Genomic DNA, 10979 nt, shown 5'->3' on the forward strand with positions numbered 1-10979 from the left:
AATAACTTGTGGCAGACATCTTTTCTCTATCATTCAAAAGAATATTAAATATGTGTGTTAGAGTAAATAAATGGTAAAAACTAAATATATATTGTGTAAATAGATATGATAGAAAGTAGATTAATAAAAATTCATAATTATTTAGATTAAATTATCAAGAAATTTATCTATAAACGACATTAGAAGTTTTATCTTTAGAATGATTATTTTCATCAAAAATCAATATTTTTAAACTCTTCATTTTTTGAACGTGAGAAATAATAAAAAATTTAATATAATTTATACTTACATTTTTTTTTTATCCAACTCTTCAATTTTCTTAAGCTTATTACTCAATTGAGCCTTCTCCGGTACTTACACCTTTAAACACTCTCATCATAAACCTTCACATCTTCGACAACATTCATGAAAGGCAATCCAACATTAGCCCGCACCTTCTTTAGAATTCCTTCTACCGCAAACCAACTCTTGCTCTGTTGAATCAAAGCCTGCTCCCAGCTTTTAATATGAGCACACGAAAGCCAGGTCAAACATCAGAATATCTCTCCCATGCTGAAGCATCCGACGCGATGTTTCATAAGTCATAAAATCATGACCTAGATGCCCACACTTATGCGCTGTTTATTTTCTGTTTTTATTTTTTGTTTTTAAAAACTATTTTGTAATACAGTTTTTAGAATTGTTTTTCAAAACAAAACAAAATAAAATTCTGTTTGGTCATATTAATTTAAAAACAGTTTTAGAATTAAAAAATAGAATGATAGTGATGATTATAGGTGGTTAATGATGATGATTTATGATAAAAATTGATCAACATAATTGTAATTTTTAATAATCAAATGTAGTATGTTTTAAAAATAATAAAAATAAAATGAAAATATTTTTGCAAACGAAAAAATAGAAAATGCTTAATCAAACAAGTTTTTAAATTTTTCTGCTTTAAAAAATAAAAAACAGTTTTTAATAATAGAAAACAAACTGGCTCTTATAACAAAAATCCCTAAGCTTCTTATACCTGACCTTAATTCAAACTCTACTTGGATCAAATCTCATCATCCAAAAACCCGCTATCAATTGTTTATGAATGTCAATCATGACCCTAATCCTTATAAAACCACACACCATGGTTACATTCCCCTCAAGATTCTCAAACATTAATACTCACCCAAACTTCAAACCAAGCATAATCGCATTCTCAGTTCCCATCACTTGAAGAGGTATATTATATAATTGAATCCAAAAGGACATTCATCAATAAAAACTTCATCAATAACTGAGAATTGACGTCTTTCTTTGATACAGGGTAATTGCCCTTGAATTGACCAAGGACATTTAGCAAAATCCGCCTGCTTTCTTCCCTCGATGAAAATTTGAACATAAATTATGATTTCTGAATATCAGTAATGTGTAGGCCTTCCTACATGTTCTAGGCCTTGTGAACCATCGATACTACCGTTCCTTGATTCTGATTCTTACAAGTGAAAAGGCGCCTAAACAGTACCAATCCACTGCTTCCATCGCTATTCCACACCAATTAATTCGCACCAATCATTGCGTCACTACTATGTTCTTTGCCATCCATCCTAACCTCCGATCGGTACCACTTACCGGTGGATGCACCATGGAGATGCCGTCAAACCCTCACACGCATGTGGAGAGATTTGAGAACATCCACTAGGGAACGAGTCACTTTGTGTGAATGTGATTATCTAATCTTCTAAAACTCGCCTTTCTTGCTGTTCTCCTTACATTTTTCTTTTTCGTTAGTGGTGGCCTCAAAAAAGCAATATGTGGAGGAAAAATTTATGCATTATATAAATATTTTTTTATGAAAAATAATTATAAATATATATTAAATTAATATGATAATAAAATTTAGAATTAAAGGGTAATTTTGCCTCTCAACTATAGGTTTAGGAATGTCTGAAATCATAAACTTATTTTTTGTACAATATTTCCTTCAACTTTGAAAAACTATTTCTTGTAGCTCCAATTATTAATTAAAGTTAACTTCGACCATTAGTTAATCATAGAGGACAATGAAAATTACAAAAAAAAAATAAGAAAATTACAAAAAACCCAAAAATTACAGAAAAGCAAAAGAAAATTCTTGGTCCTTTTTTGATATTTTTTTTATTATTTTCTAGTTAACTAAGTGTTAAAGCAAACTTTTGTTAATGGTAGGAGTTATATTGTACTATTTTCAAAGGTTGCAAAGAAATATTGCACAAAAAATGAGTTTAAGATCTTAGATACTTTTAGACCTATAAATTTAAGGGTTAAATTGCTATTTAACCCTATTAGAATTAGAAAAATAAGTTATAAATTAATCATAATAAAATTATAAAATTAAAAGTCAAACTTGCAAATCTTATTATCATTGGGGCGTTGTTGGTATTTTAAAATTAGTTAGGACTTAACTTGAATTAATTAGTCTCTTAAAACTCAACTATCATTTCCCAATAAACTTGCCTTTAAGAAAGTTGAATTTTTTCAACAAACCCCTCATATTGGGAGCACACCTTTTTTTTTAAATTAATTTTTAATTTTTAATTTTTATATTATTTTTATAGGAAAAAACATAATTTTAGGTTCCTACACTTTACTTTAATTTTGTTTTAGATTCCTGCACTTTATTTTTTATAAATGTGAGCATATCTTCTAGTATACTCATAAGTTGATTGAGCTAATTCATTTTTCATTTTAGCATGCTAGTTGAGGCCGTATCAGCTTGCTTGAAAATAGATTGAATTTTTTTAACTTGTCATTTTTCATTTTGTGTGTTAAAAGGGTCAGTTCACTTGACTTAACTCATTTTCGCGGGCTCTAGTTACAAATATAAAACTACTTTTAAATATAAAAATAATAAAACCAAATGCACACTATATTTTGTTTATCTATTTTATCAATTTTTACAAAATGTCAGTTCAAGAAATTATCAGGATAATGTAAATTGGAAAGGAGAGAGTATGACCAGAGCAAAGTCCGAGAGAGACAAAGAAGCGAGCGAATGAAACATAACAAGTGAGCAACAAACAGACCCAAGAAGATCCGACTTTAACCCGTCAAAAATCAACTTCCTTTGGCACGTGAATCACCAGAGAGAATAGAACGATCTTTGATCTCTGTCTACCTAAGTCACGGCTCAAAGAAGAAGCTCATGAGCAGATTGCATGTTTCTCTTGATTATTCTAATCCAAGGCAATGACGGAGCAATGGTTGGTGACGTTGAGGGAGTATTGGAAAGATAATCTGCTCCTTCGTTGACTCTAGAAGACAATCTGCTGGAAGTGCAACTCTCAGCCTAGACCCAATCCATGACCCGAGCATGATTCATTGGAGACACCGGATCAAATTTGCATAGTTCTCTTTCGTCTTTTGATTTAGCTAGGATCTCATAGTTGTTGCTTGTTGGGATTAACTGGGTAATTTGAAGAATCGCGCTTATTTTGAGTAAAGAGAAGTGATTTCTCTTGCTTCTGCTTACAATAGTTTTTTTTCATCCTTGTTTCTAGTGGAGTTTGATCTCTGTGAGCAAGTTTCTCCTTGCTCTAGTGCTAGAATTTTATTGTGAAATATGGAAAGAAGGCGGTTAATAATGTTTTTGTTGCTGCTAAATCCTCTGTTGTTCGTTGTTGGATGAGAAATGCTAGACGTCTTTACAAATCCTTTTTGGCACAATCTAATTGCTGGTTTAGGTGTTCAGTGGATTTCTGGTAATAAAACTTCTCTGGCCTCCACCTTACGGCTTTGCACTGGAAATAGATGTTTGATTTTGATTTATCAACTACATCACTTTGCATTTGCTCCTAAATGCCTTTGGCAATTTTTTGCTGGATCCTTGTAACTTTTGTTGGATTTTGCAATCATTTGGATAGATGGAAGTTGAAGACTTCCAGACACAACTTACAATTGTTGAAAAATCTTGTAAATCTTTCAAAATTGGTGAAGGTCAATGAACCTTGTCTCTCAAGTGATTTGATTGGTAGGATCAATGAGAGTTCTCTTAGGATTAAGGGAGTTTGTCAAAAAAGAGAAACTAACATGAGTAATTAGGAAGCTAAGCTTCTTCAAAAAGAGCAAATCCTACAAGCGACGCTTGATGCTCATATTACCTTCATTATTGGAAAAAAGATCTTGCTCGGGAGATTTTCACAATTTGAAGCCAGCAAAAGCCTCTATCTTCCATTAAACAGTAGCCCCAAAAAATCATTCTAAAGCTTGTTGGGTCAAGAAATCAAAGGAAAAATTTTCTCAAAAAATGATCAACAGGAAAAACAAACAAAAGATTTATCCTCTTTTTCAGATGAATCTGCATGCTCTAATATACAAAATGTTGGCTCTGGTCCTGAGGTTAAGTTGATGAATAACAAGAGATCTGTAAACTTTTCTCAGAAGTTGCCAGCCGAGAATAAAGTAAGGCATTTTTTTGCTCCCAAAAAGAAAAAGGGATGATTTATCTTTTGCAGACCATATTTTTTAGATAGGTTTAGCAAGAAAAAAGCTTAAATTATTGACTAATCAGAATGATTTAGTTGTTATTCCACACTTAATGTTTCTTCTTCTCTACTTCATCCATCGCTCTCCTTTGGTAAGAAACGGCAACTTGAAATAACTTGAACTTTTGATCATGTGGTTAAGAAATTGAAGCAGGTGCATTATTCTCCGTTGTTTCCCATAATTTTGTCATGTCTCATATTTATGTCAAAAAGGCTTGGCAAGCTTCCTCTAGAAAGCTTCATTCGAAGCCATAAAGCTACTAAATTGGAACTATTATTGCTTTAAAAAGGCTACGACAATTCAAAGGCTGATGAAACTTTTAGTCAACAAGTTTCAGTCAAATTTTGTGCTCTTCCAAGAAACTAAGTGGGTTTTCATTTTGTTGTTGGAATTGATGCTATTAGAAAGGTCTGGGGCACGGTTTTAGGATTGAAATGTGAAGCCTTTTGTTTTGGAATGTAACCCGATGTATTGTCATTGCTTTTTTGTTTTTAAACGTTAGCTCTGGCCTTTCCTTTTATATCTCTTTCATTTATGGTCCTCCTCAACAAGATGATAGATATATTCTTTGGAATTGGATATCACAAAAAGCAACTTTAATTCATGAACCATAGTTGTTGATAGGAGACTTTAACCAATTCTTACATGAAAATGACAAGCTCAGCTCTAAGAAGGGCTCGTGTTCAAGGAATGATCTCCTTCAATGTCTCAACTTATCAAATCTCATTGAAATTCAAAAATTTAGTCCTAAATATGTTTGGTCCAATGAAAGGAAAGATTGGATTTAACTAAAGAATGCCTTGATATGGCCTTTTGGTTACAATCATTTCTTGGTTCACATGTGCAAAACCTTTCCAGAGTTGCTTATGATTATTGCACTATCTTCTTCAGTAGCTCTGTAGATATTCAGCCTCCCAAGCAGATCTTAATGTTTGAAAATTTCTTGTGTAATTTTAATGACTGTCAATAGATCATCTCGAAAAGTTGGAAGCAATATTTTTATGGTTCAACGGCTCATCAATTTCATTGTAAGCTTTCTGCTACTCTTTCTTATTTATCTTCATGGAGTAAATCTCACATTGGCAATCTATCTTTTCAAATATCAAATCTGGAAGGGAGTTATAGATCTTATCTTCAAATACTGATAACAGTTTGGACAATGATCTCGACTAGGGCAGTGCATTAAACCCAATGACTCAATCAACCTAGTCTGACCCAACCTTATTTGGTCCATTCCAAGCAAACAAAAAAACTCGATCAAGTTTGCATCATACTAGATTGGGTTGGACACTCGGGTCAAATTAGACATCAAATTGGCCCTTATGACTAATCAGTCTAGTTCAACTGGTGATCTGTTATATATATATATATTATATATATATATATAATAATATAATATAAACGTCTCCAGATTGGCAAAAAAGAGATAAACATATGCAGAATCTTCTTTTTTTTTATTTCCTAGTAAAATCCTCAAAATTTTTCACATCTAGCATGCGTCTAATAGTCACTCATCCTCATCTCGTCTCTCTCACAGTATACTCTCCCTCCAAATATCTTTTGTTCTCATTATCCATTATCAAGAGAGGAGACCCTTCAATTCTTCTTGTTTGTTTCCTCTCTTCTCTGTCATCTTCATGCTTTGTCTTCGGTGATGATGGAAGTTTTAGATATTTGCTATTGGCAACAAGGATGGCAGTTCTAAGCTTTAATTCATTGCCAGCCCCTTTCCAGATCTTACCTTATAAGGTCCCAGCTTGTTTGTTGGCAATTTTTTGAATTTTTCTCTCTTATGGTTGGTCATTTCTTTCTTATCCTAGTTTTCAATCCCATTAAAATTTCAAGCCTGGCAAACCAATCTTCGACCCGATGGACTATGCCTGGTTTGGTCTTGCTTCGGGTTGTGAACTGGTTGGACTAGACCTCAGACTCACATATCCAACGTGAGGTGTTTTCCAGATTAGAGCTCAAGTTAACTACTAACCTAGTCTAGTGTAGTATTTGTGCAGCCTGAATCTCAACTCTTAGTTAAATGATTCAAGATGTAAACTATAATTCTTTTATGATTGTGAGAGTAGTTACTCAGAGCAAATGGCTAAAATCAAATGGAAGATGGAGGGAGAAAGAAACATGGAGTTCTTTCATGCCATCACTGTTACAAAAAGAACTTTTAACAATGATTATTTTGGACATATTATGTCGGTTATTAGCAATAGTAAAAAAGAGGGAAGTGACTTTTCACTTCGGTTAAATAATTGGTGTGAAAAGTCACAATCATTATTTTATAACCTTTACTAAAAGTTTAATTTAACTTTTTTTTGGTTTTTCTATACAACTAGAACTTAAAACCTATAAATTGTCATTATATAAAGAGTGTATATATATATATTAGTTCAATCATATTTGTTTATCAATTTATAAAGCTTAGATAAAAAATTCAACAGCATTTCCCCTAAAAGTAGAACATTTCAAAATTTTAACAATAATCAAATTTAACTCAAATCAACTCAAATCTCAAGCAATTTTTAATTTTAATATAAATAATTCAGTAATATCAAATTTTCAACAATATAAATTTCAACAACAAAATAAAAATTAAATAATTTCAGCAGCAATATAAAATTTCTAATATCAACAATCATCACTAGAAATTCAAGAACTTCAAATGTATATCTATCCATCTAACAAAAATTTCAGAAATCAAAGAAATTTTGGTTAAAAAAATAAAAAGCTACTTGGAACCGATAAGAAGAAGGAAATGGAACTCAAAAACTCAAAAACCTCAACAATAGAAGAGGGAGGTTGAAAAAGAAATAGAAACTAAAAATGTTGAAGTAAAAAAGGCAAAAAGAAATTATTGAAGATGAGCATTTAATAATGATTAGACACATTAATTACACACTTTATCCATACATTTAGAACCTATTTTTCATGATATATTCCCCAACTACATGCATTCTTAATGTTAAAAGTGATAAAATTGCTTAAGGGATGAATTTGTGCACCAGTAGTATTTTGGTCTAAATTTGCACTTTTTATGAAAAATTAGGTTTTTGTTGAATTAAATGTCATTTTTCCCTAGATCATCATGGTCCAATTGGTTTTCAAAAAGTCATTTTGGTTTGGGAGATATTACATAAAAGTCACATTTTAGGGTTGTAAACTTTGACCTAGTTTGAGCTTTGCATGTGTATATGTTTACATTGTGCTTCTCACATGGAATTGCTCTTGAATTTCATTTATAAATATCCTTCCATTTAAATAATTAAGTCCTTGTGCAAGAATATAATTTATTTTGTCAACATATATTATTGGATTAAATCAAATGTTATTTTGTAACTTAGGTGAACAAGTGCCTTTGGACTTTTGTTAATAGGACTAAAGGCAAGTAAGAAAGGCTTTTGGGCTTAAGTTAGGCTTGCAAGGCCTTGCAAGAAGAGGAGAAGGACCTGAAAAATTTAAATTCAAATTCAAAATGACAAGTATGTGGCTCCACATCACTCAAATCTCCAAATTAGGAAAATCGTATTCTCTCCTTAATCCTTGTCTTGACTTTGTGATTAGGAAATTAAATTTATAGCTTACAAAATCATCTTAAAATCAGCTCATATGCCTCCCTTCTAATCTTAACCTAACCCTCTTTATGTCCAAGTTCATTATAGGCTTGATCCACACACTTAATTTTGGCCAACTCTCACACACATCACTCATCACTCACACAATCATTCATACTAATTAAACGGTGGTGCAATTTCATCCAAGATCTAACCCATTCACTCATCCACTCATTTTCTCTCATTCTCTCATCTCTTCTCTTCCATCTCTCTTCACAAATTTCATCCATCACCTACATTACACTAAAAACACACACACAGCCCTAGTCTCCATCCATCCATCCATTCAAGGTTTTCATCTCTAATGGTAGGTGAGTTTGAAGGCTAAGAAGCTTGTGGATCTTAGAGGAGGAGGAAGAGGATGAGGCCAAACACTTGACATCTCTTTAGTTTTTAATTACTCTACCCTAGTTTTCTTCAATGTCTTGATATTATAAGGCTATAATTTTGGATTATTTCATCATATATTTGAGCAATAATCTTGGTTCATTTGTGTTTATTGTTGAGAACTTGATAATTTAATTATGTTTTTGTATTTGGTACTTCCTTATATTAGTGAATATTATCATAATCTTGAGATTTTTATTAGTGTCTCATCTTACATTTTCTATATCATAATCTTAATTGGTGATGCTTGATTTTTTATTTTCTCACCATAATCTTAGGAGTTTACATGCTTTTTGAGAAGGGCCAAATCACATATGCATAATTCACATCACACTTGGTCAATGCTTAAAACTAACCTAATGAATTGAACTAAGGACCTTAATTTAGGACTTAGGGAGGTTGTTGGGAAGGTTAAGAGGATAGAGATAATTTTTTTAGTTTTTTTCATTTTAGGCTAAGAGGGTAAAGTAATCTAAAGCTAACTTAAATAATTTTTAAGCCAATGACTCACTCAGTACTCCAACTCTAAGATCCTACCATTCTATAAGAAACCACCAAAAATACTTTAATCTAGTTTTAAAGATTTCTTTTTAATTTTTAAAAAATCAAATCAAAATCAATCAAACCTTTGAGTAGTTTAATTCACATTGGTTAGCATTAATTAATTATAGTAAGCCTCCTCTAGAGAATCAACCTAGATTGATTATTATCTATAAAGTGTGAAACTTAGTATTATTTTGGGAGTTAACGGCAAACTCTTCCCAAATAACAATGGAGGAAGAAGGAAGAGGGAAGAGGGAATAGGGAATAGAAAAAGAGAGTATGTGAAAAAAACTTGCTGGAAAATGTTGACGGATGAAGGCTTAACGGACAATTGATGTTGACCCACGGTGGGAAGCGATGGTCAGAAAACTTGAATGGAGACTTTGGAGGGAAAATGTATGACCTTTCAGTTATTTGGGGGAAGATATGCAAAATTTATGCGAAAATGACACTGTGATTCTGATTTAAAGAATAAAGTTGAAAAACTGACGTGGTTTCCACATTTAACATTGATTTTATAGAGAACTGGTGTTAAAATTGATGCTTTTTTTAAATTTTTAATGTCACTTTTTGACGTCGGTTCATATTAAAATCAACGTGAAAAGTGGAACATTTCATATCGATTAATGAATAAACTGACATGAAATGTTTATTTTTTTAATTTTTTTTATTTGTTTACTTCTGCACATTAGTTAGTAAAAAAATAACATGGAAAACCACTTTTAACAATGGTTTAATTATGAACCAACATTAAAAAATTTCTTGTTATTTACAATTAAGTGACTGTATTTTTTTAACAACAGTTTTTTACATAACCAACATGAATTGCAAATAGTCAATAACAGAAAGACCAAAAATCATATTAAGAGGCTAAAAAGAGTTGATGACACATGGTTAGAGAACTAAGATGAACTTCTCAATATGACTTGGTCTCATTTCAATTCTATTTTCTCGTCTTCCTCTTCTTTGAATGCATCTCTCATTCTCCAGGAATTTGCAGATCATGACCTCTTTTTCTATAAATTTTAGAGGATGACTTTAGGTTGCTTAGCTTGATGCTTAGGTCTCTAAAAAAGAAATGAAAGAAGTTGTTTTCTAACTTCCTAAGGACAACTCCCCAATTCTTGATGATTTTCATGCTTCTTTCTTTCAAAAAAGAAAAAAATTGTAACTTGATCATACAAGACCTTTTTCAAATAATATCCCCCTTTTAGGATTTAGGTCATATCCTTATTATCTTGAATAAAACCTTCACAACATAATTCCTAAGTAAACCCTGTTATCTTGTGTGATCTTAGACCAATTAGTCTTTGTAATGTCACCTATAAAATTTTCTCTAAGATAATCAACAACATGCTGAAACCAATAATGTCACACCCCATACTGAGGGTGTGATCGGCATAAAATATAAGATGAATCCATATTCCATAAGCCTTGATTGATCAAGAACTAAGTCAAAATATTGATATATGTAAGTTAAAAATAATAATAAAATTAGTAAAATTTTAAATATTTTTTAGAAATTTTGACAAAATCTCCCCTATAATTTAGACCTTTCGAAATTTTCACAACAACAATAGAACATGCCAACCAAACCAACAAAGAATCTAGCTCCATCCTAACAATTTACATAATAACAAAATAAAACTAAGACCTAACTATGGTGTACATTGAGCATTAAGTTATGATTACAAAATAAAATACCTAATTTTACCAAAACAATAATCATAATATGCCTCCTTTTTTTCAAAAAGGCAAAAGGGCCTCTCAATGATCTGCTGAAGGTATAGAGTTAGCTACACTATCTAACGCCAAATAAATTGCTGGTTAGTAGCATTTCAATTATATATATGTATATAAATATATGACGACATTAATGAATAAATTTAATTTAAAAATTTTGAAATAATGAAACATGAGCTTAAATTAATAATA

This window comes from Prosopis cineraria, unplaced genomic scaffold (genome assembly GCF_029017545.1).
Source record: "Prosopis cineraria cultivar Desert tree isolate PC_DT_omini unplaced genomic scaffold, ASM2901754v1 PC549, whole genome shotgun sequence".
NCBI lineage: Eukaryota > Viridiplantae > Streptophyta > Magnoliopsida > Fabales > Fabaceae > Prosopis > Prosopis cineraria.